The sequence below is a fragment of the Phascolarctos cinereus genome, unplaced genomic scaffold (genome assembly GCF_003287225.1).
Source record: "Phascolarctos cinereus isolate Bilbo 61053 unplaced genomic scaffold, phaCin_HiC Scaffold_4;HRSCAF=312, whole genome shotgun sequence".
Classification (NCBI taxonomy): Eukaryota; Metazoa; Chordata; class Mammalia; order Diprotodontia; family Phascolarctidae; genus Phascolarctos; species Phascolarctos cinereus.
In genome coordinates, this window is record NW_027555847.1 from 238,432,113 (window position 1) to 238,448,119 (window position 16,007).

General features: G+C 35.4%; 1 protein-coding gene across 3 annotated transcripts in view; it reads right to left on the bottom strand.

The window, feature by feature from the left end:
* Window positions 1–16,007, bottom strand: part of SNX24 (sorting nexin 24) — a 238,668-nt gene that overhangs the window by 149,341 nt on the left and 73,320 nt on the right. The gene's annotated exons all lie outside the window — the stretch shown is intronic.

Genomic DNA, 16,007 nt, shown 5'->3' on the forward strand with positions numbered 1-16,007 from the left:
TCTCACCATGGTAGGAGTATTTAAAAAAAAAAAATTGGCATCAATAAATGAATGAAGAAAAGTGTGGATATTAAGAATATCAAATTTTACATAGGAAATAAAATCTTACAATAATTCTAACTAATATTAAATAATTAAACTAATTAAAGTAATATGCTTTCCTTATATTAAGGGCAGCTACATGGTGCAATAGATAGGCCTTGAGTCAGGAAGGCTCATCTTCCTAAGTTCAAATCTGTCCTTGAACACTTACTAGCTGTAAGTCACCCTGGGCAGTCAATTTTAACCCTATTTGCCTCAGTTTCCTCATCTGTAAAATTAACTGGAGAAGGAAATAGAAAGCCATTCCATTATCTTTACAAGGAGAAAAAAAAAAGCAAATGGGGTCACAAGGAAAACAACTGAACAACAGCAATTATCTCAATCAATTATCATCTCATTTGATGCAAAAATCTTTTAAGGTCAGCACTATTAGCATCCCCACTTTAAAGATGAGGAAACAGATACACATACATATAAAATTAATATAGCTTGCAATTCCTCTTTTTCATTTAATCTGTATTGTTATTCCCTAAAAAATAATAACATAATTAGGTTATATACAAATGATTCTCTAAAAGAGATCACATATTTACAGTACAATTGACTGAAAGGTGAAGAGAACACAAGAGCTATTACTTATTTCTGTTGATTAATTTCTCTCATTGCTACTGAGAGAAATGATTATTAATAACCAATTATGAGAGAGATCCAGGTTTTTTCCCTGTGCTGTTTCCTTGATTAAAGCCCAGCCTCTGAATTACTGACCTCCTTCAAAAATTTAGCCACCCTACATGATCTTATCTAGGTTAATTCCTAACCATTGGGTTGTACTTAGGTTTGGGTAGGGATAAATTCTTTGATTAGACTGCCCAAGGCTGGGGATAATTTAGAAGTAAATGAGGTAACAAAAATTACATCACCAAGCCCTCCATTATAATATTCATTCTTCTCATTGTTAACTAATTAAGACTTGATTGCCACCCTCAGGAACACCCATTCTTCCAAGGGCCAATAAACATGAGCCCACCACCATAAGTCATCTTCGGTCCAAGAGAGAGGTGGTCAAAAAACCCACTCCTTTTATTAATAAAATTATTAATTACTCAGAAACTGTCTTTTGAACTTTTTCAATGTTACACTAGTACTTCAAGTACTAGTACTTTAAGGCTAGTACTTCAAGCATTTTTTTCTATTGCAAATAATGTTAGCTAAGTCCAAAGTAAGAAAGAGTTCCCAATAGACAATGAGGTTCTTAGATGCTCCTGTTTGTAGACATTGTGCTAACATAGGTTTGCAGCAATCCCGAGGAGAGAACTATACCCACACTTGATAGAGTTTGGCCTAATGAAGGCAAGACCAATTGGTTGAAGCATGTCTATTGCCTAGTTTACGGCAAGTTAACTGGACTGAAAATCTATTGAATTTGCCTATCAGTATGTACATCTGGGACAGATGATATAAATGGATAATGAGCTGGGCCCAAAATTAAACAGGAAGGAGACGCTAGAATGAACTGCATTAAGGAAATTATTAGGCTCCTTTAATGATCCCAAGCTTCTCCCTGAAACAAAGCCCCATCTTTTTAATAACAATAATACACTGCTGTGGTTGAATAACTGGGAAACATGTTTAATAACAGTGGATGCATGTGGATGTCACTGTGAAGGATGAGAGAAATCTGCAATACTCAAAAGTCTGATGATCACCACAGCCCTTTTTTCCCTACCTCCTTCGTCTCTGGATATTTAATCAACTATATACCCTGTTAAAACAATTACTTCATACTTTAGCTTGAGGGCAATATAATGGCATCTCAAGCTCATAGTTCATGTGCTTTCTCCTCTGCTTATTTACGAAGTTTTTTAGTAAACAAAAAGTTTAAAAAATGAATATATTATACTATTTTAAATATATAAATAATAAAATGAATATATTATACTATTTTAAATATATAAATAATATCATAATAAACAAAAATGTACAATCACAATTGCTCAGAGCCCCTAGTTAGGAAAATTACTAACATTTAGGAATGTTTGGTTCTCTGTCTTAATTTATATTTATAATCTAGCTATCCCCAGGCTAGTTATGGAATGTAGCTAAAATTCAGGTTACCAAAAACTTTTGGGCAAAAAAGCAATACAGGGTATGTTATTCTGTCTCTTAATGAATACGCAGGCTCCAGAAGGAAAAGTCAGGGAGAAAGCAAACCACTTCATGCTTGAAGACTTCGCAGTTTTCAAAGAAGTAGGTAAAACTAGTGACTTCAACTCTGAGATGCCTGAGGATTAATGGTCCTCCTCATCAACTTCTTCCCTCTTCTGCCACAGCTCAGTCCTCCTTTTTCTTCTTCTTCCTGATACCTCTGTGCTTGGTGTCTCAGCTTATTAAAATCCCAAGCAGGGTAAGGGAGGCTGACCCCACTGCAGCTGCTACTGCTCAACTGTTGAGGACTCCACCATTTCCTCTCAGTCTGTCTCAAAGATTTTGTACATCTCTTTAAGAACTCTGGGGCACCTTAGAGAGAGGCAGAGCCAAGATGGCAGAGTAAAAGCAGCGACTTGCTTGAGCTCTCCCCCGAACTCATTCAAATACCTGTAAAAAATGGCTCTAAAATTCTAAAGCAGCAGAACCCACAAAAAGTCAGACAAACAAAATTCCAGCTCAAGACAATCTGGGTGGTTGACTGGAAAGGTCTATTGCGCTGGGCTATAAGAGGAGCGCAGTTCAGCTTGGGCTGCACCAGCAAATATCAGGTCTCAGCGAACCTGGAGCAGGCCTCAGGGGACTAAATCAAGGGCAACTGTGGCTCTTTCCAGACTTTTCAACCCACAAATATCAAAGACAACTTAGAAGGTCAGTAGGAAAGGTCTGGGACCATGGTGAGAGACAAGCTAAATCCCAGCCCCAATCCCAGTGCAGCCCCAGGGCGTCAACTGCTTCCAGAGCTCTCAACCCACAAACAGAGGGGGGATGGAACTGCTGATCAGAAGGGATTGCAGGGATCTCTTTGCTGGTGCTGAGGCAGAATTCTCTTGCTTTGCCTGTGCTTAGATCTGGGTTACAGTTCTGGGTGGTGGTCCTGGGGCAAGGAGGAGCACTGGTGTGGTGGAACTTGTGGTGGTGGTGGAGAAGGAATCTTCCTCACAGTTAAAGGCAGAAAAGAGTGCCTGTGATCACTCACAGACCAGAGAGTAGGCCAGGAAAGGAGTAAATACCTCACCCTTGTTCCTTCCACCTTGGAAGAATGGAAAATTTACAGGTCCCTAGAAGTATCTCTGAAAAACAGCTGCACAAAACCCCCTAAGACTGGGACAGTAGAAGCACACTACTAGAAGTAGTTCTCCACACTAGAAGCAGACCCCTACCTTAACAAGAAGTCTAAAACTGAAGTAATTGGCTGGGAACATGAAAAAACACTGCAAAAAGAGTCAGACCATAGAATCTTTCTTTGGTGACAAAGAAAATAAAAACATACAACCAGAAGAAGACAACAAAGTCAAAACTCTTACATCCAAAGCCTCCAAGAAAAATATGAATCAGTCCCAGGCCATGGAAGGGCTCAAAACGGATTTTGAGAAGCAAGTAAGAGAAGCAGAGAAAAAAACTGGGAAGAGAAATGAGTGATATAAGAAAATCATGAAAAACAAGTCAACAACTTGCTAAAGGAGACTCAAAAAAATACTGAAGAAAATAACACCTTAAAAAAGAGCCTAACCCAAATGGCAAAAGAGGTCCAAAAAGCCAATGAGGAGAAGAATGCCTTCAAAAGCAGAATTGGTCAAATGGAAAAGGAAGTCTAAAAGCTCACTGAAGAAAATACTTCCTTAAAAATTAGAGTGGAGCAAACAGAAGCTACTGACTTTATGAGAAATCAAGACATTGTAAAACAAAACCAAAGAAAGAAAAAAATAGAAGACAATATAAAATACCTCACTGGAAAAACAACTGACCTGGAAAACAGATCCAGGAGAGATAATTTAAAAATTACTGGACTATGTGAAAGCCATGATCAGAAAAAGAGCCTAGACATCACCTTTCAAGAAATTATCAAGGAAAACTGCCCTAATATTCTAGAACCAGAGGGTAAAATAGAAATGGAAAGAATCCACCAATCACCTCCTGAAAAGGATCCCCAAAGGAAAACTCCTAAAAGTATTATAGCCAAATTACAGAGTTGCCAGGTCAAGGAGAAAATATTGTAAGCAGCCAGAAAGAAACAATTCAAATATTGTAGAAACACAATCAGGCTAATACAAGATTTAGCAGCTTCTACATTAAGGGACTGCAGAGGGCTTGGAATATGATATTCTGGAGGTCAAAGGAGATAGGATTACAGCCAAGAATCACCTACCCAGCAAAACTGAGTATAATCCTTCAGGGGAAAAAAAATAGATATTTAGTGAAATAGAGGACTTTCAAGCATTCTTGATGAAAAGACCAGAGATGAACAGAAAACCTGACTTTCAAATACAAGACTTAAAAGAAGCATGAAGAGGAAAGAGGTATCATAAGGGACTTGTTAAGGTTGAACTGTTTACATTCCTACAAGAAAAGATGATATCTGTAACTCATGAGACCTTTGTCAGTATTAGGGTAGTTGGAGGTGAAAAAATTTATATGTATAGACAGATAGATACTAGATTAATCAGCTTTGTTCTATCAAATACAGATGTAATTTAATAAATCAAAATGTCAAATGTGCCTTCCCTTCCCTCCCCCTCCCCTCCCCTTTTCTTTTCCCTTTCCCTTTCCCTTTTCCTTGTCCTTTTTTTTGGTAAAGGATTGCAACCCTCCAAACCCTGGGTAGAAATGTCAAAAGGGTTTGAGAACTGACTGGCTTTTTGGGATTAGTAGTTCACATGCTCAGGCATTCCATTCCCACCCCAAAGAAGGGCTTTGGGACTGAAGATCTTTGAGGTGTAATTAAATCATGCCCCAGAATTCTTTCTTTTTTTAAAAAAAATTTATTTTTAATTTACTTATTTTCATTTTCAATATTCACTTACACAAGATTTTGATTTCCAGATTTTCTCCCCATCTCGCCTCTCCCCCTACCCCAAGATGGCATGCATTCTGAATACCCCTTCCCCTAATCTGCCTTCCCTTCTGTCACCCTCTCCCCCCTTTCTCTTATCCCCTTCCCCTTCTATTTTCTTGTAGGGCAGGATAAATTTTTATACCCCATTGATATTACTAGCTATGTAACTTTGAACAAGCCATTCTGTGCCTCAGTTTCTTTATCTGTAAAACAACACGTGGAAATTAATGTTACTATCCCTCCTAATTCTAATCTACTATCCTATGACACACTGGTGAGAAATCCAGCATATGGACTACATGAGAAAACCCTGCTTCCCTTTAAGTCCATCCCACGCAGTCATCAAAGGTAAAAGGCATTCTTTTCAAATCTCTACTTACAGGTGGGAAGGTAAGCTGCCTGTAGACTATATCCCTGTCAAAGACATCTGGATTCTTTTTTTTTAATAGGCTCATAATAACCTTTATTTCTATTTCAATTTAAATTGTTTCTGTGTTCTGGGGCAACCAATTCTTTGAGTGGAATGCTATAGGGAAAATCTATTTAAGCATCTCCATTCAATACAATACAGCAGACGTAGGTATAGAAAGAAATGGGCCAGTGTTTGAGGGACTGGTTGAATTATCTGTATTGTCTGTCTTGAGGGAATAAGTTTCTCTGTCAAGGGATCTGAAAGGGTCTTGGAAGTCTCTATAGACTCTGACCCAGGAACACCCTTCAATTATTAGGCTGCCAAACAGGAAAGCCATCACAGCCAGTGTTTAATCACGGGGTGGTATTCATGCTGAAGGTGAATATGACTGTCCTCTTTGCCTCTTGTCTCCTAACCTCTTCTTGTATGTCTCTGTACTATGTGCCTTCTACCAGGTCTCTGACTCCCACTTCAGTGGGGCCTTATCACAGGCATCACCCAGCAAGGTTAGACAGTGTAAATGACTTTACGTGAAGTTTGTTAGAAATGAGAATATTTAGAATGTAATTAAATTGTGAATAAGTTATTTATATGGTACTTAAAAGACTAATTTGTTGATTTGCCCCTAGAAATAAGAACCTGAATGAATAGGCTACTCAAATAACTGTATTTCTATCTACACATCTGAAGTATTCACCTGACAAAGACATGTTTTGTCCTATTTGTTGACAGGTCCTGTCAAAGAGACAATACTGTGTCATTTTGCACAGGCTCCACAGTTTATGCTCTGTATGAGTTATTGAAAAGTGACAGTGTCATTTTTTTTTCCTTTTCAAATTGCTGAATGGGATGCTCACACAAATTTTATTTTAACACCATCTCTTTTTTATTAAAAACCATTTAATAAAAACCAGTTTTCATGCAACCATTGAAGACCTGGCTTTCAGTAATATTTAAAACAAAGTCCAGTCATAGGACTCCTAGATTTTCCATTCTGACATAAATTTTCAGAGTTCTGGAGTATACAAAATGAATTATAAATACGTCACGTCAGGGCAGCTAGATGGCGCAGTGGATAGAGCTCTGGGCTTGAAGTCAGGAAGACATGAGTTCAAATCCAGTCTCAGATACATGACACTTACTAGCTGTGTGATCCTGGGTACGTCATTTAACCCCAACTCCTTCACCAAAAAGCAAAAATAAAATAAAATAAATAAATACATCATGTCATGTACTGAGTCACAGATTATGAAATGTTAGAAAATATATTAAGCAGAAGTCAAAATCAGTATATATATATATATATATATATATATATATATGAGCTACCAAAAGTGAACTCAATCTGCTACCAACATGAAAATAAACCTGCAAATACATACTAAACAAGTAGATCCATAAAAGTAAAACTAAATGGCTTATTAATATTGTATGGCTTATTAATATTACTAGACAGATTACTAGATTAAATTGTGACTAGATTTTGAATTTTACCCAATTAATACCCTATGCCAAATTTAAAATAGAAACATTTGTTTGTATTATTCACTGTTACTTTTGCAGAGAGCAGATTAGAAAACTACCCTTCTTATACTCTGTATGTATGCTGTATCTAGCACTGTTTTTCTCATGAGAATATGGCTCCTTGAAGGTAGAGACCATTTTTGCTTTTTCTTTGTATTCCCAGCGTTTGGCATATAATAAGTGCTTATTAATTGCTCTCTGACTGAAACTATATTGGCCATAATTGTTGGGAGTTCATATATTACCGATTATAATAATAAATTATTATACCTATAATTCTGACTAATCTGGAATTTGATAAAACATATTAGAAAAAAAGTTAATTTAACTTCAAGACTGGGTGAAATATGAGCAACATTTTGAGAACCCTAATTTATTTACTGTACATGGAATACCTATTTTATTTATAGTACTCCTTTAAATTTCTACATTAGTGGCAATTACATAGTTTTATTGGTTCATATTAGGAAGCATCAAAATTTTCCTCCCCACAAGAAAGAAGTATATAACATCAATACTACAATCAGTACAAAAGATGACATTTGAAACAAAATATCATCCTCTTCTTACTCCTAATGACATTACACCAATCTTGAGACTGTGGCTAAATCATCACTTACTTGCTCACAAATGTATATCAAAGAAGGATTATTAGTTATTGATTATTAAAAAGACTGATTATTGTGTTTGATTTGATTACTGAATCACTGGATAACAAACTAGATAACTATTTAATACTTATCTTACAGATAATTATTTGCCTTATGACACAGCACAAATTTTAAAGTGATTGATAGTTCAAAATCTTTCATGGTCACAACATTATTGCCATATTGCCATATTTGCCCTACCTACAAGGATATTATTGACCCAAATAATGCAATAGCAGACTACCTTTGCACCCTGTGTATAAGTTTTTGAATTGCTATGACATTGGTGTTGCATGTTAAAGACTTCCACTCCAAGTGTTTACAATCTCCACTTTAGACCCATCAAGGAAAAAAACTGCCCTGAAGCCTGCTAAAAGAGACTTCATGAAGTACTACCTGATAAACTAGTAGTGATGCTTTCAGTGTCAAGGCCTGCAACCTTGGGTTCACTGGTCCCATTTTAAAAGACTTTTGTCCTTTTAAAAATTGATATTGAAAAAGAAACACAAGGTGATTGCACTGGTAACCTCTTTCCTACCCAAATAAGGCATAAAAACATGACCCTGACCCTACAACTTCAGACACAGAAAAATTACATGGTAGACCACTGTTACTAATCTTAAGTGCCTTTCTGATCTTGGGTGAGTCTCCATCATTTTCTTTGTAAAGCGCAAATGTCACTTTTATTTCTGTGATTTTTCACTTGCATTAACAATTTTTTATTATAAATGAGGAGTATGCGTCATACATGAATGGAGAGAATAAAGCTGGAAAGATCAGAATAATGTGGAAAAACAAAATGAAATTGTATAAGCTTAAAATGGGTACAAAAGATGAATACTTTATTACTGTATATCACATTACTAATTTAATCCAATTTTAACACCTGCCAGTATTGATGTTAACCTTAAAAATAAGTGCATACTGTCTTAATTGTCAGCATTGGAACTTGAGGGGGAATCTCTTAGTTCTGTAAAATATGACTAAGCTATTGTCTATGTTCTCACTTTGACCTGAAAGAAAAAAACAACACAACAACAGTGTCTACTGATGTGTCAGCCACCCATCATGTAAAGAAACTGTTAGCAGTTCTATCTGAAATGCTGAATGCTACATCCAAAATTTTTACATTTTGCAAGTGAATATTTTGGACTGTTGGGAAAACTTGAGAAAAATAATTCTGCAAAGTCAATGGTAAGATCACCCTGACCCATTTGTCCTACTCTTCTGCTTCGCCCTTTCAAAAGAGAAAGCCTCCCACTTATTGGACCACCAAAGTACCTATTACACTCCTTGAATGATGTGATGTTTCCATGTATAAATTGGCTATTCCAAGGAAATTTTCTGTCTTTTACCAAGAATCAAACAAAAATGAAAAACTTGAATAGTCTATAACTTTTAGACCCAGAACTGAGAAAAGTTTAATGATGTTATATATTCCACTGCTCCATTATACAGTACTATACTGTTCCCCTTTTATAGGAATCACCTCAAAACCCTCAGGATATATTTTACTATGTATCCCTAAATTTACAATGACAAGAATACAAGAATGAAATAACTTTATCGTTAAAAAAAAAAGAGTCTACCTATCCTATCTATATATACCAAAGTCTTCTAGTATTCTTTAAGCTCAATGATGTTGATGTGGGTTAGGAAATCCATTTAAAAAAAGACAGTACGTGAACTTTAATCCACAAACATACTAAGAAGACTCCAAAGACCTGTATTTATTCTAGTACCTCTCTCTCCCATACTCCTCTGGGATTGGAAAGTTGGTGGGAACATTAGTACATTTGAGCAAAAGGAAAATGATTAAAAGACAAAAGGTTGCTTCAAATTTCCTGACACCACACCATAATGTTTGTGAACTTGAAGAAGTTGACATATGTCAATTTCTCTACATCCCTGGAAATAATTGTTAATGGCACCACCACTTCTCTACAAGAGCTCTACACTGATATTTTATTACTCCAAAAGTTTGCCACTGATGAAGAGTCACTCTAGTTTTTTTTCCTGGCTTCTCTAGATGGCTACCATAATCAGCACCTCCTGTTGCAACTATATTGCCCTTTCTAGCCTTATGGAGACCAATCTCAACAACATCTGGGCCATTCTATTCTCTTTACACCAAATGTCAACTGAAAATACAAGCTAAATACTGTACCCAGAATCTCCTGACTCATGTATTTCATTCTGGATCTGTAACTTCATCCAGGTACTAAACTCTATGCTCATCATTCTTTTAGTCTTTTCCCTCAACATATAGTTCTTTCAATAAAGGACCAAAGCTCTCAACTGTTCCAGGGCTAGCAATACCATCCAACAGCCCTGGAACAGTTGAGAGCTTTGGTCCTATGTCAAAAAAAGTTTGAAACTCAAAATCTTATAAAAGTGAATGTTGAAAACTTTCTTTATATGTAATTGGGAAAAAATTAAATACTATTTTTTAAAAAGGCAATTGCAATAATCTTGGTGGCAGATGTTGAGGACCTTCAAACTACAATGATGAGCATATGACTAGAGAGAAGTAGGAGAGAAGAGTAAATAATTATCTCATTACCTTCATAAACCACAATTTATTCAGCCATTATCCAAGTATTGGGTATCCGCTTTGTTCCCAGTTATTTCTCTGACAAAAAGTACTACTGTAAATATTTTGGTACATATGAATCCTTATCCTCTTTCTTTGATCTCTCTGAGGAATATGCCTAGTAATGGCACAACTGGGTTTCCTAACTTTGGGGATAGAGTCACAAACTGTTTTCCTGAATTATTGGATCAATTCACAGCCAACCAATAGTGCACTGGTGTGCATATCTCCTCCCTCAGGTCCTTAAACAATGTCCTTTTCCTTTTTTCATCTTTACTAGTCTAATGATATGAGGTAAAAGTTAAGAATTGTTTTACTTGTGCATTTCTCAACATTATTGGCTTGTAACATTTTTCACACAATTATCGATAGCTTTTATTTCTTCTTTTGAGAATTATTTGTTCCTAACCTTTGACCAGTTCATATCTACTGGGAAATTACTCTTTTTCTAATTTGTATCATTTCTCTCACTACTGGATATCAGACCTGGGGATGGGGGGAAGAGAGGGAGAGAGAGAGAGGGAGAGAGGGAGAGAGGGAGAGAGGGAGAGATGGGGAGGGAGGGAGAGAGAGAGAGAGAGAGAGAGAGAGAGAGAGAGAGAGAGAGAGAGAGAGAGAGAGAGAGAGAGAGAGAGAGAGAGAGAGAGAGAGAGAGAGAGAGAAAGAGAGAGAGAGAGAGACAGAGACAGAGACAAGCTAATGCAAAGCTTTTTTTAACCCAGTTAACTGTTTCCCTTCAAACTTCATTGATCATATGAGTAAAATCATTTTAACTTTTCATTATCAAAATGTTCCATTCTATCTCCTATGAGCTCTCTGTTCTTGTTGATATAGGAATTCTTCCTCTATCCATAGCTGAAAAGGTATCTCTATATTACTCTAAATTATTTAAAAATATGATCTTTTAAATCCTGGTTGTGTATTAATTTGGAGATGATAGTAGTATTTTTCATGAGATGTCAGTCTAAGCCTAATTTCTCATAGTCTGTTTTTTAGTTTTCTCAACTATTTTTGTCAAATAATGAGTTCTTACCCAAGTAACTGATGTCATGATGTTTATCACATGTTATACTATTATGTTCAGTTGCTTCTGGATTATGTGAACCTAATCTATTCCACTAATAGACTTTTCTTTTATTTGCATCCCCAGCGGTTAGCAGAGTGCCTGGCACATAGTAAGTGCTTAATAAATGCTTTATTATCCATTCATTAATTTATTCATTCAGTCTTCCTTTTTTAAGTTTTTCTTCTCTTGTGAGCCACAGTCCTCCTTACATCTACGTCATTCATTCACAAACTCCAGCCACAATATAGTGTTTTAGCTGCACTACCACTCTCATCTTTGCCAGCGTTACTATATTATTGCTTTTACATTATCAAGAGATTAGGAGTTAATAAAGATCTTAGTCAATGAGCTATACATCCAAAAGTGAAATGTATGTGAAACAGGTCCCTCTTAGAAGTTCTGAATAGTCAATGGACTGAAGGATGGGGAGAAGTAAGAAAGGAGAGAAGGAAAGAAGGGAAGAATGGAGGAGGGGAAGAGAGGAGAAAGGAAGGAAGTGAAGAAGGGAGGCAGGGAACAAGTATTCATTAAGTACTTACTCTGCAGCAGGAAACCATGCTAAATGCCTTACAAATACTATCTCATTTTATTCTCACAAACTTTGGAGGTACATGCTATTATTACTACCACCTACAACTGATGAAACTAAGGCAGAGTTTAAGTGACTTTTCCAGGGTCACAGAATCAATAAATATCTGAGGCCAAATTTGAACTCAAGCCTTCCTGATTCAAGGTCAAGTTTCTGTCCACTGTGCCACCTAGGAGAATCCAGGAGTGTCAGGGATCTCTCTCCAAGATAAACTACAAATCATAGTCAGAGAATTTTGTGATACCTAATTTCATTAGATTTAAAGATTTTTAAGTGTATTTCACATTCATAATTATTACAGGAAAGTTGAAGTTGTAGAAATACTACTGTGTAAATGTACAGACAACTAGTAAGATGCATAAACATAGCCTCCAAACAATATAATGCCCAAGAAAATTGGTATTGTTTACTTGTTTTGTGTATTATCATAATTTTATTTTGAGTGTACCATCTTCCTTTAACAATATACTTTCAAAAGTACTGGATTCTTAATTGTGATTTTTGACCTTGCGACAGGATTTTGTTTTTCCCATGCATTCCCATAAAACCTCTCTCAACTGAATGAAGTTCAAGAGAAATCAAATCTAACTCGTTTTAAAGCTGACTTTGCAGGATAATAATGAAGTCACTAATAAAGTTCCTTGAAATTTCTTAAGGTAGAGTAAATGTACTCTGAGAGTAGAGTAAATGCAATAAAATAAAATTTACCACTACTGTTTACATAAAATTACACATATTTTCAAACTATCTGTAAAAGTGACAACAAGAATAATAAAAGCATCAGTTACTAACAGTATGTATCCTCTTAATTTTTAAAAATGAAAACAGCAGTTATACAACTTGCTGCCTTTAATTATCAAAATTTAATAAACACATAATTGAACATTTTCACAAACAACCATAAGAAGATGAAAGTCAAAAATTCAATTTGTATATTTTAATTTTCTAGGGGAAGGAGAGAAGAAAATTATACCACAGCAAAAGTTTCAAAACATATCACAACTAAGTCCCATAACTGACAAGACAGCAAATTCAGCCAGGGAACATTATGTTGTAGTGGACATATAAAAACACACACAAAATATGAACAACAATATGACAAAGATATAAAAACACAGAATTACAGATTTAGATCTAGAAAAAAAATTTCTAAATTTGTAAATATCTTTAGAGATGACCTACCTAGAAAAATATTCACAGGCTCATAGACCCAAAGCTCCATGTTACTTCAGAGGTGACATCAAAACCTTCCCATTTTACAAATGAGGAAACTGAGGCTAAGGGAGGATAGATGACTTTTCCTCGGTCATACAGGGAGAGTCACTGTGTTTGGTGATTCTTCTGTTGCCTAACAGATGTTCCCACCACGTACTTAAAAATAAGAATTTTTTTGGGGAAAGCACTAGGGGCTAGGTCATGAAATTATTCTGTGAGTCAGACCCAAAGGTATTTTGCAGGTATTGACATTATTTTTGGATGAAATTTCAAGAGGTAAAGGGTAATTTCACTGAGATATGTTTTGAACAACAAAGCTAAACATTATACATACATGTGGAAAAAACAAAGAAAAACAAAAAGGTCAGATTTCAACTACTTGATTCTAAAACGATGTGTCTTAATTTATTTGCTTTAGTCTAATAACAGTTATAAAAATGACACAAAAGTATGTATATATACACTCACACATTTTAAATACTGAAATAATTACTAGTTTTTTTGGAATTGAGAAAATTCAGAATTTTCCACTTGCTCATCAAAAGAAATTGCCTTTTTAAAAAACTCTTCTAAATGTTTAATTTTGAAAATACATTTAATAATATCTTTAACTTCCACTCAATGTACACAGTGACACCTACTGGCATACTGCGGATGCAACCAATAAAGTGTCCTGAATTCAAGTATATATTAAATGGGATAACTTTGAAACAATGTTTAAGTAATATAATAACCAAGTTAAATAAAGTATTCCAAAACAATGTAATTCATGTTAGATATTTTCTAAATTTTAAAATAAAAAGCTGACTAGAGCTCAAGTTTCTATTACTTGATTTTACTCTCCTGAATGCTATACTAAGTAGAATAAAGCATCTTTAAATCCCTGCATTTAAGAGAAGGGGGAGGGGGGAAGAGACAGAAGAGAAGACAGACTATAGGGGAAGGGATATTCAGAATGCATGCCATCTTGGGGTGGGGGGAGGGCTGAGATGGGGTGAAAATGTGGAACTCAAAAACCTGTGGAAATGAATGTTGAAAACTAAAAATAAATAAATTTATATTAAAAAAAATAAAACCCTGCATTTAAAAATAGACCACTCACATTCCCAACAAAAAGTAAATAAAAGGGTAAAACATGAGATTCATTATTTGAAAAGAAAAGTGTTATATAACAGAGAGGAAAAGGAAAACATATTTGTACATCTCCATTTTTGGTAAAAAAAAAGAATTTAAATCACTAATACGTGGCCAAAGTAAATTTGTTTTTTATATAATACAAATTTAATGGACAGGAATTTTTTAAAAACTCTAATATTTCCTCAGTTTCCCTCTCCATTCCAGAATTCTCTAAAATACATTTAGGCATTTGAGTGGAGTTATAAAGTTTCTTCCTACATTTAGTTTTATGAGCATATTATATAAGAACTATTGGTTTTGAATAGGAAAAACTGAGTTTCATTTCCAGCTCCAACACTTTCTGTGTGATTCTGCTAATGATCCAACCTCCCCATGCCTCAGGTGGTCACCTGTAAAATACTATCTCTCTTAGACGATTATTGTGAGGAAAATCCTTTGTAAATCTTAAAGTGCTACATAAACATGAGTTTTCATAATTAACAATATTAAAAATTTGCTTTGTTAAATACAACTGATGAAAATAAGAATTATAATTAACTGTAACTATGTAAATAGTCATTATAAAAACAGTCATTATAAATAAATAGTCATTATATTGCTCTTCCACCAGGAAAAAATTACAGCCTTGATATTGCTCTCTATCAAGAATTTATTACTACACACTATTTCCTTGGCTTTAAAAAAAAATTAGCTATGATATTGAGAGGATCAGAGAAGAATGAGGACAGAAGGAAAATTATTAGGACCAATCCCTTTTTCTGTAATTAATACTGTTGCATTTAACTTGGTCTTCAAATCTGTGTTTTAATTGTGCCATGCTTTTAAAATAATGAGAACTTCTTGGAAGTAAGAACTACCACAAGTTAAAACAGAACCTGTAAGAAGCCTAATTCAGAAGGAGATGGGTAGAGGACAACACCTGAGCAAAACAATGAATTTTACTTGTTCATAAACTGCCTAAAGGAAAACACTTTTGCCCTACCTACCATTCTCCACTCCTTCAAGTCCTATTCATCACAGTCCTATTCTTCCTCATTTAGCTCGGCTTTCTATTCCAATACCTATGTTGAGATCCCCTCAAATGCCTTGGCTTCCCATTTCATCAACTTCTTCAATTGCCATGATGTATACATTAACTCTTAGGCAGCTAGGGGGCACAGTTGATGAAGTGCCAGGCCTGAAATCAAAAAGATTCATCTTCCTAAATTCAAATCGGATATTTACTAACCGTGAGACTCTGGGCAGGTCACTTAACCCTGTTTGCCTCAGTTCTTCATCTGTAAAATGAGCTGGAGAAGGAAATGGCAAACCACTCCAGTATCTTTGCAATCAATCAATCAATCAATCAATCAATCAATCAATAAATCAAATCCAGTATCTTTGCAATCAATCAATCAGCAAATAAATAAATAAATCAAATGGGGTCACAAAGAGTCAAGACATGATTGAAACCACTAAACAATAATAACACACATTAATTCCACCTAAGTTAGATACAGGGGTGGCCAAACTATGGATTACAAGTTTCCTACCTCCAGGATTCAGAACTCTGAAATTTGTTTCTCATACCAACCCCCTGACCAGTGCTTCACTCTTGTTTGCTTTTTTTTTTTTTTTGGTGAGGCAATTGGGGTTAAGTGACTTGCTCAGGGTCACACAGCTAGCGCCTTGTGTCTGAGATTGGATTTGAACTCACATCTTCCTGACTCCAAGGCCAGAGCTCTATCCACTGAGCCAC